The sequence below is a fragment of the Sciurus vulgaris genome, assembly GCF_902686455.1.
Source record: "Sciurus vulgaris genome assembly, chromosome: 14".
In the NCBI taxonomy this organism is placed as follows: Eukaryota; Metazoa; Chordata; class Mammalia; order Rodentia; family Sciuridae; genus Sciurus; species Sciurus vulgaris.
In genome coordinates this window covers 28494423-28519151 of record NC_136475.1, presented here as the reverse complement: position 1 = coordinate 28519151, position 24729 = coordinate 28494423, and the positions used below count along the sequence as shown (strand labels likewise).

The following is a 24729-nucleotide window of genomic DNA, read 5'->3' as shown; positions in this document are numbered from 1 at the left end:
CTAAAGGATCAAGATTCCAGTGTGATATTAAGGGGAGGAAGGGCCATAAGGGAAAAATATGGTGGGTGGGGGAAGTCCTTGAAAAGTTGTTAACTTGGGTAAGGGAAATACCAGTATCTCTGTGGTCTTTCAGGAACAAAAACATCTTTTGCAGAGGGCCTAAGGTTTGAGCCAAGATATAAAGTGACCTTTGTGGCTGGCTGGCTCACCCTCCAGTTTCCTGGGGAGAGTCCATCAGCACTGCTGCAGTGCTTGACAGTGGGCAAGGAGCACTTAGCAGTGGGAAGCAAGGAAATGATGGTTGGAGCAAGGAATGACTGTTATTTCTCACCAACAGATAGGTACACACCACTTGCTGAAATGATTCAGCAGTTTAAAGTTGAGAGCTGTGAGACTTTGTGAGTTACACATGGGGAGCACAGGACCCAGGAGGGTCAGCCCTGTTGGAATACTTCTGGGATTGCTCTATTCCCTCTTGCTTTGAATCACAAATGAATGTGAGGCTGTGGGGCTAGGCCTTTTCTTCTTCTTTCCCTCTCTCCTAACCCTACCTGCAAAGTTCCTTTACTATTTGTAATAGAGTATTCTAGATAGCAGCAGGTAAAGTTTTCAGGTGATGGGGGCGCCAGGGGAGGGAAAGTGAGGAGAAGGAAGGTGTTTCATCTATTCCATCAGTGTTTAAGGTACTTCCATCCTTTAAAACTGACATTATTCTATTCCACTCTTGCTCCATGGAAAAAAACAGGCCTCTTGTCTGGATCTTTTCGTTTTAATGATTTCCATGAAAAGGCTTTTACTCAGGCTCTGACATGACTGTCAGAACACACGTTTAAATGCGAGACCGCTTAAAAGGCTATTGATATTCCCTGGTGGAGAAGAAAGTGCTTTAAAAAAATCCATCTGTCCATGCACAAGTTAAGTTAACCCTGGCCATTTTCCTTCCTCCTCCTCCTCCTCCTGCTCCTGCTCCTCCTCCTGCTCCTCCTCCTCCTCCTCCTCCTCTTCCCTTCTCTCTTAACTTCCTCTTCACCCAGCCCCCGTCCCCCCAAGACTGAGGTTAAAGTCATACTCTTGGCCCAACAAGATTTGTGTGTGTCCTCATCTCTTAGAAGCTATCATTTTTATACATCGATGGCACTGATTAATTTAATCCAGATCTAAGCTATGTTGAGTAGGGAAGAAGAATGCCTAATTTTGATCTAAGGCTGCTGCTGTTCAGTCTCAGCAGACTGTTCCTTTTGAATCTGGGACTCATTTCTCTTTGTGTATCTTGGATATGTTAATAGAATTAAGTAATTGGTGTGATAAAGTGATGCTATATACAACAAGAATTATGTGTAGTATTTATAATCAAAAGCATATTTTGGCATGAATTTATGAAGTGTTAGTAGAAATTAAAGTTTCGTGGCAGATTACTGTACTATTTAAGTGGTTTGTTATAACAAATGGGTTCTGAAGTAAATCAGGTGGTTGATAAGATTTTAATTAATTGATAGACATGTGAATATGAAGCTGTCAACATGGTTGATGTGTTCTTTTGGTAAGAAAATGTTATGTCTATTAACCATTCACTATTACTCTCTCTCATGAAGTATGATTGTTTTATTGAATATGAAAGAGACATAGCATTTAAATTCATAACAAAAAATACTACAAATGAGAATTAAATTAATTCCTTGAAAAAGTAATATAATCATTTTGATTTTACCTACTATAATCATGCTACCTGAACTCACTGAGATATTCATGGCTACTTACTAATACTTATAAGCATGTCCACGCCATAATTACTTTCTCTAGATTGACTATTCTAGACTACAATTCAAAGATGGTCTTTTACCTGTTTGAGGTTTGTAAGTGATCTGGGCCATTTAGATAACTTTTTCTAATTTATTTTTTCTATTTCATGTTTCTTTTAGGTCATCCTTCATTTCCATTTCAGAGGCAGAAGTGCCTGACTTCCTTAATGAGGTTAATAGCTACAAACTTTTTGATCCTATTTGTTCCAGAATTTTCTAGAACTTTGGTTCACTAGTAATCTCCCTTTCCCTAACTTCCTTATAGTTTTAGTCTCTTGATTGGCTTTTACTTCTTCCCAAAACTTGGTCTTACACTTTAAAATAATAATAAGAAAAATTTCTTCTAGCTATACTTCCCTCTTCAATGAAACTTTAACTTTATGATTCTTTTTAATGCTTTACCAGACATACCTTTGATGTTTTCCAGTCCAGTTCAGTTCAGTATTTATAGAGGCCTTCTGTGTGCTTAGCACAAAGGGTAACCAGTATGGCCTTTGTGTTTTAACTTTTTATTTATGTTTCAACCTGGTGAAGAAGATTAGGCCAAGTTGTAATTCAAGTGATAGATGCTGTTTTGACCTTGAGTGTTTGTGTACCCCTACTCCTCCAATTCAGATGTTGAAATTCTAACCCCCAAGGTGATTTTTGGGAGGTGACTTGGTCATAGGAGTGAAGTGCTCATGAATTGTATTAGAAATGTTAGAAAAGAGGCCCAGGAGCAATCTCTTTGCCCTTCCAGCAGGTGAGGACATGGTAAGAAGTTGCCCTCTGTAAACCAGAAAGCAGTCCTTCGTAGACAGTGAATCTGCTAGCCCCTCCATCTCAGACTTCCCAGCCTCAGAATTGTGAGAAATAAATAACTATTGTTTATAAGTGATCTGGTTCATGGTGTTATGTTATAACACTCTGAACAGACTAAGACGGATGCTTTAATAGAGATACATACTCAGTGCTCTGGGAGTTACACTGGCATTCACAGTGTGCGTTCCGCTCGTCTTTCCCCTTTTACCTCTCATTGATCTCTGACTCTCCCAGTAAAAAATAAAGAAATTAAGGCCTTTATGTCTATGCTATGTCCTTTCTCTTATTTTTTTGGGGTGGTGATGTTGGCGTTGGAGAGTTCTGGTCAGAATTATTATTTTGTTCTTTTTATGTAAAATAAAGTTATTTTTGAAATATATTATTTTGAACCAAGATTAATTGTATTTCTATCTTCGAGTAGATCTGTTGAGAGAGGTTCATTATCATTAAATGCTTTTTTTTTTTTTAAAAAAAAAAAGCTCCCTGCATTTTCTTAAATATCAAAATACCTTCTTGACTTTTCTTTAAAAATACTCTCTTAGGCTTTATTTTATAAGGAAAGTTTTGTGTTTACAGAAAAATTGGATAGAGAGTTTCCATGTATCTCCTCATAACTCATACCCCTTGTCTGTCCTTTGGTGCTGGGGATTGAACCTTGGGCCTTGAGGATGCTAAGCATATGCTCTACCATTGAGCTACATCCTCAGGTCCTCCCCTGTTGTAAATATCTTACACTAGTTGGACACATTTGTCCCAGTTGATGAACCAGTATTGATTATTATTTTAATTTTTTTATTTTGAGACAGGGCCTCACTAAATTTCTTAGGGCCTTGTTAAGTTGCTGAGACTGACTTTGAACTTGCAATCTTCCAGACTAAGCCTCCTGAGTCACTGGGATTACAGGTGTGTGGCACTGCACCTGGCAGTATCGATATTTTATTATTAGCAAAAACTTTATAGCTTATGTTAGGGTTTTTTTTTTTTTTTTTTTTTCCTTATGTTAGGGTTTAAGTGTGTAGTACAGTTCCATAGGTTTTGAGGTATGCATGATGCCATGTATGCATAATTGCAGTATCAAACAGAACAGTTTCACTTGCAAAAAGTCCCTCGGTAGCACAATTCTATAATTCCAGTGATTTAGAAGGCTGAGGCAAGAGGATTGCAAGTTGGAGGCCAGTCTTAGCAATTTAGGGAGACTGTCTCAAAATAAAAAATGAGGGAGGTGGTGCGGAACATTTCGGATTAGCAGCTCGGCAACCCATGCATCCTGCGAGGCTGCGGCGGAGCCTCTAGAGAGAAGGCCCAAGAGTTTGGCAGCTTCCATTGAAGCCCAGCCAACAGTGGCGTCTACCAGGAGTTTTGAGCGACAGCAGCGAGCAGAACTATGGCGAGTGGGTTAATGTTGAAGAAGGAAAATGCGGAAGTGGTCATTTGATGTTTTATAAATGAGTATTTGAAGCTCAGGAATAAGTGAAGCTGAAATTTGAAAAAAATAAAAGAAAGAATACATGCTAATTATCAGACCAGAAGTTCCACTTGGAGAAAATTGAGCAATTTGTGTGAAGTGGGGAAGATCAAAGTGCAGGTCCAGATCTGAATCTAGGTCTAGATCCAGAAGAAGTTCTCAGAGGCATTATACAAGGACCCGCTCGTGTTCCCGCTCCCATCGACGTTCCAGTAGCAGGTCTTGCAGTCGAGATTATCACAGGCGGCACAGCCATAGTCATGCTCTCATGTCTACTCGAAGGCTCCATGTTGGCAGTCGGGCAAATCCTGATGCCAGTTGTTGTCTTGGGAGTGTTTGGGTTGAGCTTATATACCACAGAAAGAGATCTGAGAGAAGTGTTCTCTAAATATGGCCCCATTGCTGATGTGTTTATTGTATATGACCAGCAGTCTAGGTGTTCAAGAGGATTTGCCTTTGTATATTTTGAAAATGTAGATATAGTCAAGGGAGCTAAAGAACATGCCAATGGAATGGAGCTTGATAGACATAGAATCAGAGTTGATTTCTCTGTAACAAAAAGACCACATACTCCAACACCAGGAATTTACATGGGGAGATCAACCTATGGCTGCTCACGCCGTCGGGATTATGATGACAGAGGATATGGTTGAGGCTGTGATGATCGGGAGTACTGTAGCAGATGTACAGAGGAGGAGGAGGAGGAGGAGGTGGATGGAGAGCTGCTCAAGACAGGGATCAGCTTTACAGGAGGTGGTCACCTCCTTACTACAGTCGTGGGGACACACGTCACGATCCCCATCGCGCTCCTACTCACTTGGTTGCTATTAAAGCATGAAGTCAAAGACTTTCTGAAACCTGCCATAGAGCTGGGATGTAGTTTGTGGACAATATTTTTTAGTGTCTCATGTTTAAAAAGCAAACAGTGCCTAGTGAAGTTAGGTGACTTTTACACCTTTTATGATGACTACTTTTGGTGGAATTGAAATGCTGTTTTCATTCTGCATTTGTGTAGTTTGGTGCTTTGTTCAAAGTTAAGTGTTTTCAGAAAAGTACGTTTTGCATGTATTTTTTTTTTTTTACAGTCTAAATTTTGACTGCTGAGAAGTTTCTATTGTACAAAACTTCATTTAAAAGGTTCTTCTACTGAATCCAAGGTATTCTGAAGATCAAAGCCTGTGTGTAAAATGCTACCAAATGGCAAAAAGCAACAGTAAACAATTTGATTTAAAGAAAAAAATGAAAATGTCTGGGGATGTAGCTGAGTGGTAAAGTGCCCCTGGAGTCAATCCTCACTTAAGGAAAAAAAAAAAAAATTCCTTGTTTCACCTGTCCACAGCCTTTAACCCCTAGCAAACAGTGGTCTTTTGTTTCTATAAATTGTGCTTCTTCTAGAATGTCATATAGTTCAATTCAGAGTATGTAGCCTTTCAAATTGTCTTTTTTCACTTAGAGTATGCATTTAAAGTTCTTTTTTTTAAACGTATTATTATTATTATTTTTAGTTGGCAGTGGACCTTTATTTTATTTACACGAGGTGCTGAGAATGGAACCCAGTGCCTCACACATGCTAGGCACATGCTCTGCCACTGAACCACAACCCCAGCCCCCTTCTATTTTTTTATGGCTATTTCTCTTTATATCAAATAAAATTTTCTTGTATGAATGTACTACAGTTTGCTTATCCATTCATCTGTTGGTGACATCTTGGTTGCTTCCACGTTTTGGCAAATATGAACACGGTGCTATGAAGATTTATGTGCAAGTTTTTACATATACTTAAATTTTCAAATCATTGAATGAATAACTAGAAATATGATTGCTGAATGATATGATAAAACTATATTTAGTTTTGTATTAAGTGAGGAAACTGTTTTCAAAAATGACTGTACCATTTTGCTTTTTCACCAGAAATGAATGGTAATTCCTGTTGCTCCACATCCTCACCCATATTTGCTATTGTCAGTTTTTGGATTTTAGCCACAACAGGTGTGTAATGGTGCTGTTTGTTGTTTTAATTAGCATTTCCCTAATAACCTGTGATATTAAGTATCTTTTCATATGCTTATTTGCTATTTATCTTCTTAAAAAATTTTATTTGTTCTTTTTAGTTATACATGGCAGTAGAGTCTATTTTGACATATTTATACAAACATGTAGTACATCTTATTCTAATTAGGATCCCAGTCTTGTGGGATCTCAACACCATGTTGAAATTCACTGTGGTGTGTTCATGTATGTGCGTAGGACAGTTATGTCAGATTCAATCCACTCCCTTTCCTTCATTCCCTTTTGTCTAATCCACTGAAATTCTATTCCTCCCCCACCTTTTTGTGAATTAGTATCCACATGCTATTTATCTTCTTTGGTGGGGTGTCTATTGAGGTCTTCTGCCCTCTTTTGAAAATGGTGTTGCTTATTTCCTTCCTTTCTTCCTTCCCTCCCTGGTTCCCTCCCTCCCTCCCTCCCTCCCTCCCTCCCTTCCTTCCTTCCTTCCTTCCTCCCTCCCTACCCTCCCTCCCTCCCTCCCTCCCTCCCTCCCTCCCTCCCTCCCTCCCTCCCTTCCTTCCTTCCTTCCTTCCTTCCTTCCTTCCTTCCTTCCTTCCTTCCTTCCTATGCCAGAATTTATTCACCTACACTGAAGTTGCTCATTTTCTCATTGTGGTCTACAACCCAGTCTTTGGGTGGTCTTTTAGTTCTTATAACAGAATCCTTTGCAGAGAAGATGTTTTTAATTTTAATGAATTCCAACTTGTCATTTTTTTCTTTTATGGGAAGAAATAATTAATTACTAAATAAATAATTAACTGAACTCAAGGTCACCTTGACACTTTTAATGTTATCTTCTAGAAGGTGAGTTTTACATTTAAATTTATGATCCATTTTAAAATTAGGGTTTTTTTTTGTGTGTGAATGAAATTAAGGACTGTGCCTAAATTCATTTTATTGCATGTGGCTATGCATGTGGCATTGTTCTATGATTGTTTGTTATAATTACTACCCTTTATCCACTGAATTGCCTTTGTTTTCTTTTCAAAATCAGCTGACTTTTATATGTGTGAGTCTGATTCTGAATTGGTTCTTACGAATCTTATTTGTCTGCTTTTTAATTTTGCCAATACCATATTGACTTGATTATTGTAGCTTCATAAGTCTTGAAGTTGAACATAGTTAGTCTCTGATGTTTTACTTTTTCTATTTAAGTATTTTGTCATTGATTTTTTTACCTTTTCCACAGAAACTTTAGAATTAGCTTGTCAATATCCACAAAGTAGCTTACTGGGATTTTATATTGGGATTGTGTTGAATCTGTACATCAGGTTTGGAAAAATTGATATCTTAATGGTATTGAGTTTTCCTATCAATGTATATGAAATATTTCTCTACTTGTTTAGATTTTTATTGTTAACTTTCATCAGAGTTTTGTAGTTTTCTTCCTATAGGTTGTATATATATATATTTTTTTAGATTTATACTGTAACAGTTTATTTTGGGTACTAATGTAATGGTGTTGGGTTTAAAGTTTCAAATTCTTATTGTTCATTGCTAGTATTTAGTAAAGCAGTTGTCTGTTCATCTCTATCCTACAGCCTTACTATAATCATTTAGTTCTAGGACTTTTTTCATTTCTTTCTTTTTTTTCTTACAATTCTTTGTAATTTTCTGTATAGACAATTAAGTGATTGACAAATGAAGACAGTTCCATTTCCAATTTGTGTACATTTTATTTCCTTTTTTTACCTAATTGTATTAGCTAGGAGCTAGGACTTCCAATATGATGTTGAATGAGAATGGGGAGAGTTGACGTTCTTGCCTTGCTCCTAAAGTTAGGAGGTATGTTACTCTGCTTTGCTTTGCTTTGGCAAAACTACCCAGCAAGAACAACTTACAGAAGGGAAAGTTTGTTTTGGCTCATGGTTCCAGAAGTTTAGTCTATGGTTGACTAAGTACATTGCTCTGGGCCTACAGTGAAGGTGAATGGATATCATGGCAGACAAATGCTGCTCTGTTCATGGCTGGCCAGGAAGCAGAGAGAGGGAGATGGGGAAGGGCCATAGGGAAGATGAGCCCTTCCACAGCATGACCCCCAATGACTCCCCTCCTCCCGCCATACCTCTCCTATCTATAGTTACCACTTTGTCTATTCAAATGAGGATGAACTGATGAGGTTATAGTGCTCACAATCCAGTCCTTTCATTTCTGAACATTCCTGCATGAACATAAGAGCTTTGGGGGGAACATCTCATATCCAAACCATAACAGAAGAATGCATCTAATTTCTCACCATTAAAATGATGTGCCATAGATATTTTGTGGATGTTTTTACCTATTTAGGAAATTTCTGTCTATTCCTTGTTGGTTAAGAGTTTTTATGATGAGTAGGTATTGGATTTTGTTAAATCCAAATTTTCATGTGTTGATATGATCACTTGCTTTTTGTCTTTAGTTTATTAATGTGATAGATTGATTTTTGAATATCAAGCCAGCCTTGCATACCTGTAGTAAATCTCACTTGAGTGTATAATTCTTTTTATACATATTGTTAGATTTCCATTTTGTTAAATATTTTTGTATACTTGTTTTTTTCAAGATGTTTGTTTGTAGTTTTCCTTTCTTGTAAGGTCATCTTCTGGTTTCAGTGTTAGGGTAATGATGACTTGATACAATTAATTAAGAAGTATTCTCTATGCTTTTACTTTTCTGGGAGAGATTGTAGAGAATCTGTTTTATTTTTCTTAAATGTCTGGTAGAATTCCCCAGTGAATCCAATGGTCTTGGTGCTTTCTAGTTTAGAAGATTATTAATTAGTGATTCAATTAGTTCAATAGATATGTTCATATTCAAATGATCTATTGTTGCATAAGGGAATTTCGAATGTATCTCAGGAATTGCTATTTTACCTATGTTATGGAATTTATGGGATAGATTTATTCTTGGTGTTCCTTTAAATGTCTGTGGGATCAGTACTGATATCTCTCTTACATTTCTACTAATTTTAGTTTATTTACTCCCCTATCCCCTCCATCTAGACTGGAGGTTCATCAGTATTACCAGTAGTTTCAAAGGACCAACTTTACATTTTTTGTCTCTGTTGTTTCCTTGCTATCAGTTCTATTGGCCATTGTTCTGATTTACTTATTTCTATTTGTTTGCTTGATGTAGGTTTATATTGCTCTCCTTTCTCTAGTTTTCTCAGGTAGAAACTTTGATTATTGATGTTAGATCTTTCTTCTTTTTCTAATATAAGCGATAGTGCTATAAATTCCCACCTCTCCACACTCACTGCTTTTGTTTTTTTCCACAAATTTCAATTAGGTTTTATTTGGTTTCATTTAGTTTGAGTTATTTTTTTTAGCTTTTCCTGAGACTTTTTTTTTTTTGACTCATGTATTAATTAGAAGGGTAGTTTGAGTATTCTGAATGCTAAAATCCCAAATCCTTATGCTTCAAAATCTGAAACCTTTTAAACACCATCATGATGTATGACTTGTGGAAACCACTGATCTGCTTTTTATCTTTATTGATTTGCTTTTTTTAAAAAATTCCACATAAATGGAGTCATATTATATGTAGTTTTTTTTTTGTATTTGTGTGTCTGGTTTCTTTCACTTAGTATAACACTTAAGAAATTCACACATATTATTATGTCTAACTGGTTTGCCCCATTTTACTGCTGAATAGTATTCCATTGTATAGTTTTCCATGTGATTTGTGCATCCATCCGCTGGTTAATGGACATTTGGTTTGTTGCCAGTTTTTGGCTATTACATGTAAAGCTGTCATTAATATTCATGTATTAATCTTCGTATGTATATCTGGCTTGTTTCTCTTTAGTAAATAATTGAAAGAGGGATTGTTGCGTCAGATGGTTAAATGTATTTGTTTAATTTTTAAAATTGCTCATTGTGTATCATTTCGAATTCCCACCATTAATGTAGAAGTGTTCCACTTGCTCTACTTTTCTTGGTATTGCTAGTCTTTTTTGTTGTTGATATTTTTCGTTTAAAAATTTGTTTTTGATACTTTTAGAATTATATGAGTTACAAAGATAACATAGAGATTTACCCACATACTTTTACCCTTCCCCTTCTATGTTAACATTGTCCATAACCGCAGAACATTAACATTTATGAAAATTAGGAAGTTAACCTTGATACAGTTCTGCTACCTAAGTACAGAACTTACTTAGCTTTCACCAGTTTTCCCATTAATATCACTGCTCCTCCTTTTTGGTTCCAGGATGCAATTTAGGATCCCATGTTGCATTATTTGTCATATCCCTGTAAGCTCCCCCAATCTATGTCTGTCCCTCAGTCTTTATTTTCTTTTATGACCTTGACACCGGTCAGTTATTTTGTAGAATGTCTCTTAATTTGGGTTTGTCTGATGCTTTTTCAAGATGAAATTGAGGTTATGTGTTATTAGGACGGATACAGCAGAGGTACTGTGTCTTTAGTGCAGTATGTCAGGGGTTGCATGATATTACTCACCTCAGTCACTTGGGTAGTGTAATGTCTGGCAAGTTTACCAGTGGAAAGTTAATATTTTTTCCCTTTGTAAATTACTAAATGTCAATTGGCAACACATGTCTTCTTCTGTACTGTTTTGTTCCATTTACCTACTTATCTGCCTTTATACTAGTACATAGCACACCATCTTATTATAGTTCTGTAAAAAGTTCCAAAATCAAGTTGTGTAGAATCTCCAATCTTGTTCTGCAAGGTTATTTGGCAATTCTGTGTCTTTTGTGTTTCCATAAATTTTAGAATCAGTGTGTTGATTTCTGAAGAGATCTTGCCGAGTCTTTGGAATTAATTGTACCTGTAGGTTAACTTGGGGAAAATTAAAATCATAACTGTAAGACGTCTTCTGGCTAGGGGTGTAGCACAGAGGTAGAACTTTTGGTTAGCATTCATGAAGCCCTGTGTTCAGATCCCCAGCTCCCCCCACCCCAGAAGTCTTCTGATCCACAGGAATGATGAATCTTTCCATTTATTTCAGTGTTCACTGATTTCTTTCAGCAGTACTTTTCATTATGTAGGTATTGCACATCCTTTTTTAAATTTATCTCTTAGGTGTGTTCATATTTTTGGTACTGCTTAAATAGTATTTTTCCAGGTTGTTTATTGTTAGTATCAAACTACACTTGATTTTTGTATATTGCCCATATATCCTGTGACCTTGCTAAATTTTCTAATAATTGCCAATTTTTTTTTCATATTCCATATGATTTTCTACTCAGATAATCATGTTGTTGGCAAACAAAGACAAACACCTTCCTCCCCAGTCTGTGTGCTTTTTATTTCTTAATTTTACCTTTTTACTTTGTGTTATTCAACATAATGTTGAAGAGAAGTAGTGGGGATTGCTATCTTCACTTTGTTCCCTAGCAAAGAAGGTAATCATTTAGTCTTTTACCATTAAATATGTGGTACATATTTAGTCTAAGTAAAAACCCTTTATTTATTTATTTATTTATTTATTTTTTAGTTGGAGGACATTCTCATCTATCTGTAGTTTGCTGTAAGTATTTAGTTTGAAAGAATGCTGATTTTTATAAGTTACTTTTTGTGCATCTTTTGTGGTGATCATTTGCTTTATTATTTTTAGTCATTTAATATAATGAATTACATTGGTATCTTAGTCCATTTTCTGTTGCTGTAACAGAGTACTGGAGACTGGATATTTTACAAAGGAAAATGGTTCATGGTTCTGGAGGCTGGTAAATCCAACTTTTGGTAAAGGCCTCGTAGTGTTTAAATTCATGGTGGAACAACAGACAGGCAGATGTGAAAAAGACAACACACAGGGAGCAGACTTACCTTATAACAACCTACTTTTGTGGTAACTAATCCAGTTCTACAAGAATATATTACTTAATGACTGTCACCTTTTAAAGATCCTACAAGTTCCCCATATTTTTGCATTGGGAATCACAGTTCTAATACATTAACTTATTTTTATTAAAATTTTTTTTCATGCATGTATATAGGTTAATAATGTTTGTCTCATTCTGTAGTCCTTCGCATCCCCACTGCCCCACCCCTCACCTTACACCCCTCTGCATAATCCAAAGTTCATTCTTCTCTACCCACATCCCCACCATGGATCAGCATTGGCTTATCAGAGAAAACATTCAACCTTTAGATTTTTGGGATTGGCTTATTTCACTTAACATGATATTCTCTAGTTCCATCCATTTACCTGCAAATGCCATAATTTCATCTTCTTTAAAGCTGAGTAATATTCCATTGTGTGTGTGTGTATATAGGTACACCATATTTTCTTTATCCATTCATCTGTTGAAGGGCATCTAGGTTGGTTCTATAGTTAGCTATTGTGAATTGAGCTGCTGTAAACATTGATGTGTCTGCGTCACTGTAGTACGCTGATTTTAAGTCCTTTGGGTAAAAACCGAGGAGTGGGATAGCTGGGTCAAATGGTGGTTCCATTCCAGGTTTTCTGAGGATTCTCCATACTACTTTCCAAAGTGGTTGCACGTGGTTGCACCAATCTGCAGTTCCACCAACATTGTATGAGTGTACCTTTTCCCCCACATCCTCGCCAACACTTACTATTGCTTGTATTTTGATAATTGCCTTTCTGACTGAAGTGAGATGAAATCTGAGTAGTTTTGATTTGCATTTCTCTAATTGCAAGGTATGGTGAACATTTTTCATATGTTTTTTGATTGATTATATTTCTTCTTCTGTGAAATGTCTGTTCGGTTCCTTAGCCCATTTATTTATTGAGTTATTTGTTTTTTTTGGTGTTAAATTTTTTGAGTTCTTTATATATCCTGGAGATAAGTGCTCTATCTGAAATGCCTGTGGTAACGATTTTCTCCCACTCTGTGGGCTCTCTCTTCACATTATTGATTGTTCCCTTTGATGAGAAGAAGTTTTTTAGTTTGAATCCATCCCATTTATTGATTCTTAATTTTACTTCTTGCCCTTTAGGAGTCTTGTTAAGGAAGTCAGGTCCTAAGCCGACATGATGAAGATTTGGACTTATTTTTTCTTCTATTAAATGCAGGGTCTCTGTTCTAGTGCCTAAGTCTTTGGTCCACTTTGAGTTGATTTTTGTGTGGGGTGAGAGATAAAGGTTTAATTTCATTTTGTTACATATGGATTTCCAGTTTTCCCAGCACCAGTTGTTGAATAGGCTATTTTTTCTCCAGTGTATATTTTTGACACCTTTGTCCAGTATGAGATAACTGTTATTTATGTGTTTTTGTCTCTGTGTCTTCTATTCTGTACCATTGGTCTACATGTCTATTTTGGTGCCAATACCATGCTGTTTTTGTACTGCTCTGTAGTGTAGGTTAAGTTCTGGTAATGTGATGTCTCCTGCTTCACTCTTCTTACTAAGGATAGGCTTAGGTGTTCTGGGCCTTTTATTTTTCCAAATGAATTTCATGATGATTTCTTCTGTTTGTATGAAGAATGTCATTGGGATTTTAACAGGAATTGCATTGAATCTGTATAACACTTTTGGTAGTGTGGCCATTTTAACAATATTAATTCTGCCTATTGAAGAGCATCGGAGATCTTTTCGTTTTCTAAGGTCTTCTTCAATTTCTTTCTTAAAGTGTTCTGTAGTTTTCATTGAAGAGGTCTTTCACCTCTTTTCTAACACATTAACTTTTGGAGGGCATATTCAGATTATAGGTTAGTTTTTAAAATGTGAATTCAAAATTACATTCCTTAGATACATTCCATGGAGTCATGAAGTATTAGCATCACATACACACAGATATATGTACAGTTTGATTCAGTTTGCCAAAAGTGTCACATCTTTATATTTCTGTTCACAAGGGATATAGTTTTGTGTTTTTCTTTTCTTGAAAAGTCTTTGCTTGGTTTGGTATTATGGTAGTACTGGCCACTTAAATTAGTTTGGATATGTTATTTTCTATTTGGAAGCCTTATGTGGAATTGACATTTTTTATTAATATAATATATACTTGTTATATTTATTAACATAATATTAAATATAATAGAATTTATTGGTGAACCATTGATGCCTACAGTTTTATTTGCTGAAAGATATTTATATGTGAGTTCCTTAACTGCATAGGACTATTCTTCAAATGATCTGTTTCTTCTTGAGTGTGCTGTAGTAGCTTATGTCTTTAAAGGAAATTTTCCACTTCAACTAAGTTGTTGAATATATAGGCATGATTGTTTATAATATTTCTCTTTAATTTATTGAATGTCTTTTGGGTCTGTAGTAATGTCTTACTTTTGAGTCCTTAAAGTCTATATCTAAATGTTAAAAATTCTGGAGCTCTGGTTTATGTCCTTCCTCTGTTTTTTAAACCCATGTTGATTTTTATTCCAATTGGTTTTACCTTCCCTTGATGTTGGTTGTCTTTTGTGCTTCATTACTATTGATAGTGTCCTGGACAAATCAAAAAGGAAAAAAAAAAAAAAGCCCATTATTTGGTCTTAGAACACTCAGATACCAAATGTATGTTGTTTCTATACCAACCAATTCTCCACTTCTTTGTGGACACCAACTGGGTGTCCTATAATTTAACTTGATTCTGACACTACTAGAATTAGAATAGACCCCCACAGGTTAAAACTCTAGTCCCACAAAACTGGCCTCCCCCTGCTACCTCATGCCAATTGCAATGAATAGGTCTCCTACTCTAAATTATCTACACTTCCATTCAACTTGTTACAGACTGGAGGTTCTCTTGACTCCCTCTTCATGTATGATAATTTGGTATGATGGCTCACAGAACTCAGGGAAACATTTTACTTATACTCATGTGGTTGATTTTTCAGGTAACCAAACTTCATTGATAAAAAGAACCAATAAAAACAAAATCACTTCATCAGCACAAACTTAGGTATAGTTGAAAGGGACTTATGAATGACAACACTCTCTAACCCTTTCACTTAGAAAGTCTAGGTTTTAAGGCACTCTGTGCCAGGAACCCAGGATAGGAAACACAATATTACAATAAAAGATGTTCTTGTCACCCCTATCATTCAGGGGTGACATTTTAAAACATGGGTTTTAAAAGTTATGTGCCAGGCACTGGAGATGAAGATCAAATATATCTCTCTTATTACATCACAACGTCATGGCAATATCATTTAAAAATTGTTTTTAGAAATCATTTAATGTCTAGGATGATTGTGACTTTACTTGGAGAGGAGTCATGTTTGCTTTTATCAAACCCAAGAGTCAGGATTATTCTAGAATGCCAGGCACACTAGTATTTTACAGTCACATCAATCTGATTTCATATGTCATGTGGGTCCCTTTGAAGAGCCTTCTAATCTGGGTATATCCGTCTCATAGGGTGCTTTTGTTCAAAGTTCCAATCCAAAATGAGTGGTTTTACACCACCATTCACCTCTGATAGAGCTTGATTTTTATTTCTGATTTTTAATCTAAAGTGCCATTGAGCTGCTCTGTCACCCCTTTCTATATTGGCAAATGCTGTAAGATGAAGTGTGGTTAAAATGTTTGTCTCTCTTCGCCATGTCACTTACCTTTCCTGGATCTTGGCCCAATGAGTTTTTAACAACTTATTAGTTCTCTGATGCTTTTAAGGACATTTTTTTTTTGTATTGTATTTTGTTTGTTTTTTCTTATCTAATATCTAGTCATCATTTGCCAGAAGTGGATTTCCTTTACAATTGTTTATATTCATATCTCTTTTATGAAATTTTGATTATATTGGGTATGTAAATTATCCTTATTTTTAAATTTAACATGATGTTAAGAACATTCCTCCATGTAACCAAATACTATTTCAAGACATTTTAAAATTAATGTATATATTTCTTCATGTTTGTCATATATTTTCTCATTCTTTTTCTTGATCCAGTTCCTATTTGATTAGCCAACATTTTAAGTCCCTCTCTTTATTTTCTTTTTTATTTGCTACATAATGACATTTTTAGATTCACAGTTATTTATAGACCCTCTACTTTTTATATTTATGAATGTAAACTTGGTCATTCTTACTAGACTAGATACCGGCTGTGATAACAAAATTAAATTTTACTAGGAGAATGAATAGCCACCTCTAATATCTTGAGAAACACCTGGCTTTTAAGTTAAAACTGGAAACAGAAGCCTGTGTGAGTGTATAGTTTTACACCTAGCAATAAGAGAACACATGTCCATCTGATCTTAGGAAGATTTTATAAGTTTCAAATGGGTCTCTGGCCCTGAGCCATTCTCGCTGTCATTTTTTATTAACTTTGTTCTCTTTTTCTTCTTATAGAAAGTCTGCTTTTTGTAATATTATTTATAAAGAATATGATGCCATTCAAGAGGATATTGTAAACAATGTCTTAAAATTATGTCTCTTTTCAATAAAAGGACTCATAAAACATGATAACACAAAATATGCAGTAAGTAATCAGAACCACAGAGTGAATGAACATTATTAGCTGTCTTTTGGCTGTGCTTAACAATCAGCGTCCAATGACCATCACAAAAGAGCAAATTAAGTTGTTTGTTGATTTTCTTTTTGAAATAGTCTTCATTAGCTTCTTTGGTGAATAAGGATAAGGCATTTAAAAATCACATTTACAGACAGATAATCCAGATTGGAAATTTTAATAACTTCATTTTGATTAAAATGTACAGCCTTCTCCTCAATTTTTATAAGACATTTGTATTAGCCTTTTTGTATATTTTTATAAAATAGACCTTATTTGTAATGTTTGTTCTTTCATAGATTGGCTAGATGCAATTTTTGACATTCTTTTTTCTGTGGCACTTTTTAAAGTAGTAGAGGGATGTCCTTTCTCTTCTCTTATTCTCTTTGTAACTACTACAGTTTATCAAAACTCAATTTTTGTTGGGAATTTGCATTAGTTGTTTTATAATTTCCATCATGGTTGTTCCTTTAGGTTTTTCTTAGGTTGACTAAATTGTAATTAGGATTTCCATTTCCTACAGCACATCTTAAAGGAGTGGGTAGTAAAGATATGAGTTCCCTTTTCTGATATTCTTCTTACCTCACAATATCATCCATGAAAACATACCTACTATGTTAACAGGAAGGCGATGGTAAAGTAAGCAAACATTAGCTTAAGGAAGAAAGGAAGTCATTTTTCAAATGCCTACTTACCAGTTGTATTGCTGGGCTCACTCACATAACATGAAGCAAATGTGTGTTTGTTTTTTCTTAATTTGAATCTTTGATGGGAACTCTGAACATGAACAAAGATAGACTTTGAAATTCCTAAGTTTTGCAATTTTTTCTTTGTAATTTGTGCTATTTTTATTGTGGGTTAATCACAACATAGCAACTCACTTTGGTTTCTTAGTAATATTTCTATTCTTTATAGATTGGGTCTCTTTATAGTTTATCTTTAGACAATGTGTTAGAATGTGACTATAATTTTATCTGTGTTAATTTTTCAGATTTGCATTGTTACCAGTTAAGCTTATTCAATGTATAACTGAACCATAATCAAATTTTTGTTTATGTGGAGAGTTTTCTGTACCAAAAGTTGCCTTATATGCATTTGAATTGCTCTTGTTAGCAACCTATGGACCAATGACTTACGTCTGGCAAGTTTACTGGAATCCTAATATCATGCTCCCTGGTCAAGGTAATTTACAGGATAGGAGAAGTCTGCCCTGTCTTTTCTAGTAAACCACACTAAAGGTACATGTTTCCTCTGCCAAAATTTGGTTTTCTTCATCATTCTCCCCTCCTCAGACGGCAGCTTGGAGTATTGCCCTTTACTTTGATGTGGTATTTGAATTTCTTTTCTTCATTGGACTTCTTACAGAAGACTTTATTTGAAACAGAGTGCTTAAATCCAAATATGGCTTTCTAACACATCATTTTTTTTTTTCATCCAGTGCCATATCAAGTAAGTTATGTCAGACCTGTTATATTATTTTTTGGTACAAACACACGAGGAGAAAAAAAGAAGTGGACTTGAGGAAGTTCTAGTGACTCAGTTGCATGCTTAACAACTTGTTTTCAGATTCCCCTTAATTTTGCTAGGGGAAAACTTAATTTTCAGGTAGATACTACTTAACTGTAGCTCACTTGGCGCTGAAATTACCAGATAGACCTCAACCATTCTGCTTCTTGCCAAAATTTAAAACATTTTTCTTTTAATGAAAGAATAGTTTTCTTTTCTGGAATGTGTCCTTAAGTCTTTTGAATACTCCATATATACTACTGATAGTCATGAATTTTGGTAGCATTTAAGAAACACTGTAACACTATTGAAGGTGGTAGTAGGAAGATAAGAAAAGTGCTTTTTAACTTTGTACTGTAGTTCTTTCAACTGAAATACTGAAGGTATTAATTATGATAGGAGCTATTAAATTTGTATGAAGTATCTTACCAGAAAGAGTATGGTGTTTTTTAAAAAAAATATTTTTATCATCTTTTTCATTTTTGAAGCCCAAGAATGATATAGTTAATGTTTTATTTTATTTTTTCCCAGTACTGGGGCTAAAACCAAGCTCTCAAGCATGCTAGGCAAGTTCTTTAGCACTGAGCTACTTCCTTAGTCCTTTTTATTTTTTATCTTGAGATAGGTACTCATTAAAATTGCCCAGACTGGCCTCATACTTGAAATCCTCTTGCCTCAGACTCTTGAATAGCTAGGATTACAGCTATGGCTCTTTGCACCAGCTTTATACAACATTTAAAAAATGATTTTATATTGTTTCAGAAGTCTAAATAATAAATAGAGTTTCTTCTTGGTAACCACAGTGGATTTTTTCCAGGCTCCTGCAGATAGTCAAATCCACAGATACTTAAAATCTTATATCTGGCAGGGGAAAAACACCTGTGAAATAGAAAACTCCACACTGGAACCTGATTGCACATCCATCCACCCATCCATTTCTCCCTCCCTCTCTTCCTCCCTGTGTTCCCTTCTTCCTTCTATTCATTTTGAGGCAGGGTCTCCCTAAGTTGTCCAGGCTGGCCTCAAATATTGTGATCCTTCTGCCTCAGCCTCCCAAGTAGAGTATGTGGGATTACAGGTGTGCACAACCACTCCTGGTTACAAATCCTTTTCTTATTATAGGTTATTTCAGAGAGAAAACCTAACAACTCATTTGAAAGGAAGTATTATACCAGATTGGGATCTTCAATATAATGCTGTTAGGATTAGAAGCATTGTCTTTTGGAAGCTATTAGTAGGGATATTGAATTTTTTTCTCCTAGGCTTACATGACATAGTATCTTTCCTCCTGTTCCTTCTCTTCTTTCTCAGTTCTTCTACCTGCCTCACCTCCACTCAAACAAATACAATTTTCATAGTTTGGAAGAGATGAGAAAGTGTAATAACACTTGCTTGGGAAGAAATAACTCGGTCCTGAGACACTTTGAAGATAGGCATTTCCTCTGCTCATGATAGGTCTCGAGATGCTGGCATTTATTGAGAATGCATTCTTAAATTTAAAGTCATGGACAAAAGTCAGGACTCACCTGGTTTACTGGGAGGAAGACATTGGGTAAATATTAATGTATTAAAATTTTTATTTTGCTGAAAGGGTGTATCAATAGAATAAACAATGATGAACTATTTCTTACTATTCACCAATATGTTCGTGATTTTGCTTTCAGTGCACCATTGTACTTAATAGTGCCTTGTATGGTATCCCCCCTCCACTTGACTTTTGATTGTCTTATAAATGGAGTACAAAAAAGAAGACACCTCTTCTTAGGTGGTTTTGTATAACAGCAATGGAAGGGACATAGAGGACAGCTTTTTAAAAATTATTTGTTCTTTTTAGATATACATGGCATATTATACATACATGGAGTATAGATTATTCTAATTACGATCTTATTCTTGTGATTGTATATGATGTGGAGTTACCTGGACATGTATTCATTAGAGGATAGCTTATTATGTATTTTGGTGATATCTAGTACATGTATTAGGTCTTTCCATTTTAGATTTAATTTAGATTGATTTGGTTGAGAATAGTGCTCCAAAACCTGTGTGAATTGTTAATCCTGACTGTGGAAAATGTATATTAGTGGATATACACCTGTGTTCTCCTTTTTTCTTCTTCTAATATTAGTGTGGTCTTCTGAAAAAAAATCACAGAAAACAGTCTTTTTTTTTTTTAACACTTTTATCCTTTTTTTACTATGAACACTTAGAAATAGTATGTTAACACTTTTAGTGATGTCATAATGATAGTTGACATTGGTCCAGTTGAAATATTGACTGAGGAAGTACATTTCTTACTAGAGTTTTTCTTTATTCTGATCCTATTCTAGGGGTAGGGTGAAGGTGGAAGCTGGTCTTTGGAGAAAGCCCTACTTACATATAGGCCTTTCTTTTCTGTGAGGCTGGGTTAAAACGAACTTTAGGGATGAGGGGTAATGCTACTTCCAGGGTGCTACCTGCCTTTGATTAGGTTTACTCCCATCTTTACTATGTTGTGAATATTTTGGGGCATTTTCAGTACCACCTTTATTGACAATGACAAAGGATATAAAAAACTAGCTAAAAGTAAAAATTTGCAGAGAAGATGACATTTTCTTAAAAAATGTTGGATTTGAGGATGACTAAGAAATTTTTGAACTATGACTAATATGTTAACTTTAGAATGTGTATCATAGTAGATTGTGGTATAATAATCTTAAATCTGTGTAAGTACTTGGGTTTTAGTGTGGTGGATTGACCATATGCATTTGTCTCTGTTTCCTAAGCCCCCAATGGACATTAAATAAATAAGCTTTTACTGTCTGAAGCACATATGCCACTTTATGACAGAAGTTTTCTTTGAACACTATATTTAAAAAGTTACCTCTCTTTCATTCTTTTATGTTTGCCCAATATATAAACTTATAAACTTCTTTTATATTTGCCTGTTCATCCTCCTCTTACCTTAACCATTGGCAAACCCTTCTTTTTTTATGTTGATCCTGGAGTTTCTGACCTTTATTTTCTTCTCTCTGAAGAATTCTTTAATATTTCTTGTATGGCAGGTGTGCTGCCAACAGATTTCCTCAATTTTTGTTTGGCGGATCAAGTATTTTTCCTTCAGTTTTTAATGATCATTTCTCAGGGTACAGAATGCTAGCTTGGTTGTTTTTCCTCCCAACTCAAAATATCTCACTCTGTTATCTTCTTGATTGCATAGGTTCTCAAGAGAAATCAGAAATGATGTTTAATCTTTGCTCCTGTATAGATAAGGTGTTTTTCAGCTCTGGATTCTTTTTAGAATTTTCATCTTAGATTTTCTGGTTTGAATATGTTATGTCTAGGCATAATGTTTTTTTTTTTTTTTTCTTCTGTTTATTGACATTTATATGTGATGGTGTTCTTTGAACTTCCTGGATCTGTGGTTTGGTGTCTGACATTAATTTGGGGGTTGTTCTCAGTTATTTTTTCCTCAATATTTCTGTTTTTTTTCCTTTCTTTTTTTCCTGTCCTTCTAGTCTACTCTTTGCATCACATGTATGTTGTATCTTTTATTGTTATCTCACAGTTCTTGGATATTCCATTGTTATTTTCTCAAATCTTTTTTTCTCCTTGGTTTCCAGTTTTAGAAGTTTTTGTTGTAACGTTTTCAAGCTTGGAGATTGTTTTTCCTCTATTATACTCTGTCTACTAATGAATCTATCAAAAGTAATCTTTACTGTATTCTGTCTACTAATGAGTCCATCAAAGTATTCTTTTCTGTTACAGTGTTTTTATCTCTAGCATATTCTTTTCTTAGAATTTTCTTCTGTCTGCTTTCATTATCTTTCATGTTGTGTACTTTTTCAGTTAAAGTCCTTAGCATAAATCATAGATTTAAAAACTTCCTGGTACAATAATTCCAATATTTTTGCTGTATCCAACTCTGGTTCTAATGCTTATTCATTCTCTTCTTCTTCTTCTTTTTTTTTTTTTTGCATCTTTCATTATGACTTGTAATTTCTTTGTTGAAAGATGGACATGATATACAATATGTGGACTTTTCGTAATTAAATGATAAGGTGTGTGTTGGGGGTTGGGAATTGTTCTGGAGTTCTGTGATTATTAGGTCTTTAGTCTTTTGTGGACTGTGAATCTCACCATTACTTCTTAATTTGTTTTCTGCCTTACATGGGACACAATGCTTAGAAGGAATTGACATTTAATATTTCCTTTCCCCTAGTTAGATTAGGGACTGACCACAGAGGGTTAGGCTCTGGAAAAGTAGTTTCCCTGAGGGTGCCTACCACCTTGTTAAGAAGGTGCTTGAGTATATTTTAAAAATGATTCCTTTTCCCTTCCCCTTGCCAGAAGCATGATAAGAATTTTCTGTGATGTACATTGTGAGAATCAGATCTGGTTTGGGAAGTAAATCACATGAAAATGTGGGATCCTTCAGTGACTGAGTCCTACTGGAATTTTTTAAAACTTTGAGACTTGTACACACACTGAGTCTCCAGTAATTTGTTAATTACAGTTTAGATTTTCCTGTCTCAGCACTGGTTCTTGTAGAGGTTTCTGCTCTGGAGTTTCTGTTGAGCTTGTCTTAGAATTGGGTTTGTCTGTCTCTCCAATTTTTGTCCTATGACTTCTTCATTTCTTTGGTAGATTTAAGAAGAGTTGTTGATTTTTATTTAGCTTATTATATTGTAAGAGGAAGTAGCGACTTCAAAGCTTCTTATGTTTCAAGCTGGAAACCAGATCTCTCTACCATTAAAATTTTTAAGTCATGAGTTTATATTCTTTTGGTAACATTTAAATTAAACTAAATCAATAGGAAAGTGATTAATGGTGCTCAGAAAATTGAGTTGGGGGGCAAATAACTATTTGGAAGAGTGTTTTTCTGCTTTATCTAACACTTCAAGGCTAAATATTACATTAAAAATCTTAGAAGAGAAAATAAAGCCATAGATGTACTAGAAGAAAATAAATACCAACATAATCTTGGTTAGGAAGTTTTTGGTATTTTTATTTAGCCCAATTTAATAATACTTTAATATTATTGCTCTATTTTTTAACAGCTTTATTCTTACTGTCACGTTTTAAAACCTTTTCTTTTAGCTGACAAGGGAAAATAATACTCAGTGATGACTATGGCAGCTAGGTAGCAAGAATTTAAACTTTTACATTATACTATGAAGTGGCACTGCTTTTCTGGAGGGCAGTTTGCTAATACTTATTTATTCATTTATTTTGTGATGTTTATGTTTAAATTTAGATTTTTCTACTTCTACAAATTCCCTTAATAAAATAAAATTTTCTGTAGCATCATTAAATCACACATATTGGAGCAATATAGAGGTCCAGTAGAAGATCATACTTATATAAAAATTCATTTTTTGGTGTGATACAATGTAAATAGTGTTATACACTTATTTATTTGTATAGAAAGGTATGTGTGAAATATTTTCAAGAAAAAATCTTTAAAAATTTATGATTTTTGATTGTGGTTTATTATGATTCATTTTGGGTTTGACAGTATAAATACTAACTATAGATAAATTGAGAGTATAGAAATCATTACATATGAATAGGAAATATTTTGAGTTCTCCTTCCCCAAAATAACTGATTGTTACTAAATAGGAATTTTGATCGATTTTTTTTCATTTTAAAAATTGTCTTTATTTAAAAATTTATTTTCCAGTGCACTGTGATAAGTGTGTGTGAGTGTGTGTATAGAAAAAAGGTAGTATTTAAAATGATCTGGAAATTATCCTAATTCTCAAGTGAATTCTACACAGATTTTATGATGGCTTCATAGATATCGTAATTCCCTACACGCAGACCATCTTTTGCAGTGTATTCTGTTAGTACCAAGACTTTTTTTTTTTAACCATTCAGTGATATAGAGATAGAGGTTTAAATGTGAACTGGAGAGTTACGGAGGACTAGAAATCTCAATCATAATGCTTCAAATTATTAATTTTTTCCATTTTTATCAAGTTTTAATTATATATTTAAGTAGTGTTAAGTATGTTCACATTGTTATGCAACCAGTTTCTAGAACCTTTTCATCTTGCAGAACTGAAACTCTACACTTGTTGAACCCTAACTTCTATTTACCCCAGTCCTGGCCCTTAGCAACCACCATTTCACTTCCATTGCTATTAGTATTAGATACCTCATATGAGTGGTATCATTTGATTTTTTTTTTGTATTTTTGTGACTGATTGACTTTTTTCAGTTAGCATAAGGTCCTCAAGATTCATACATAGTGTAACGTGAGATTTTCTTATTTTTTAAGGCTGCATAATACTTCATTTTGTGTCTATACCATATTTTCTTTATGTATTCTGCAATGAACATTTTGGTTACTTTTACCTCTTAACTGTAAATAATGCAAATATGTCTTTGAATAACTTTGCTTTGAATTCTTTTGGATATATACTTAGAAATTGGATTGTTGGATAATGTTTTAATGTTTTAATTTTTTTTTATTTTTTGAGGCATCCGTGTATTGTTTTCTAAAGTGGAATACCTTTTACATTCCTGCTGACTGTATACAAGGGTTCTGATTTCACCACATCCTTGCCAGCATTTGTCATTTTCATTATTTTTGATAGTATTATCCTAATGGATATGATGATAGCTCATTGTGGCTTTGATTTATATTTCTCTAATTATTAGTGTGTTGGGTATCTTTTTATATACTTGTTGGCAATTTGTATGTATTATTTGGAGAAATTTCTGTGCAACTCTCTTGATCCTTTTTATTGTTTGATTTTT

The 24729-nt window shown here is 34.6% G+C and overlaps 1 protein-coding gene and 1 pseudogene across 6 annotated transcripts in view; both read left to right on the top strand.

The window, feature by feature from the left end:
- Positions 1-24729, top strand: part of EXOC6B (exocyst complex component 6B) — a 603818-nt gene that overhangs the window by 204546 nt on the left and 374543 nt on the right. The gene's annotated exons all lie outside the window — the stretch shown is intronic.
- On the top strand, positions 4178-6535 carry LOC306644471 (transformer-2 protein homolog beta-like; annotated as a pseudogene). Its single transcript has one exon. The product of its transcript is annotated as a transformer-2 protein homolog beta-like (transcript).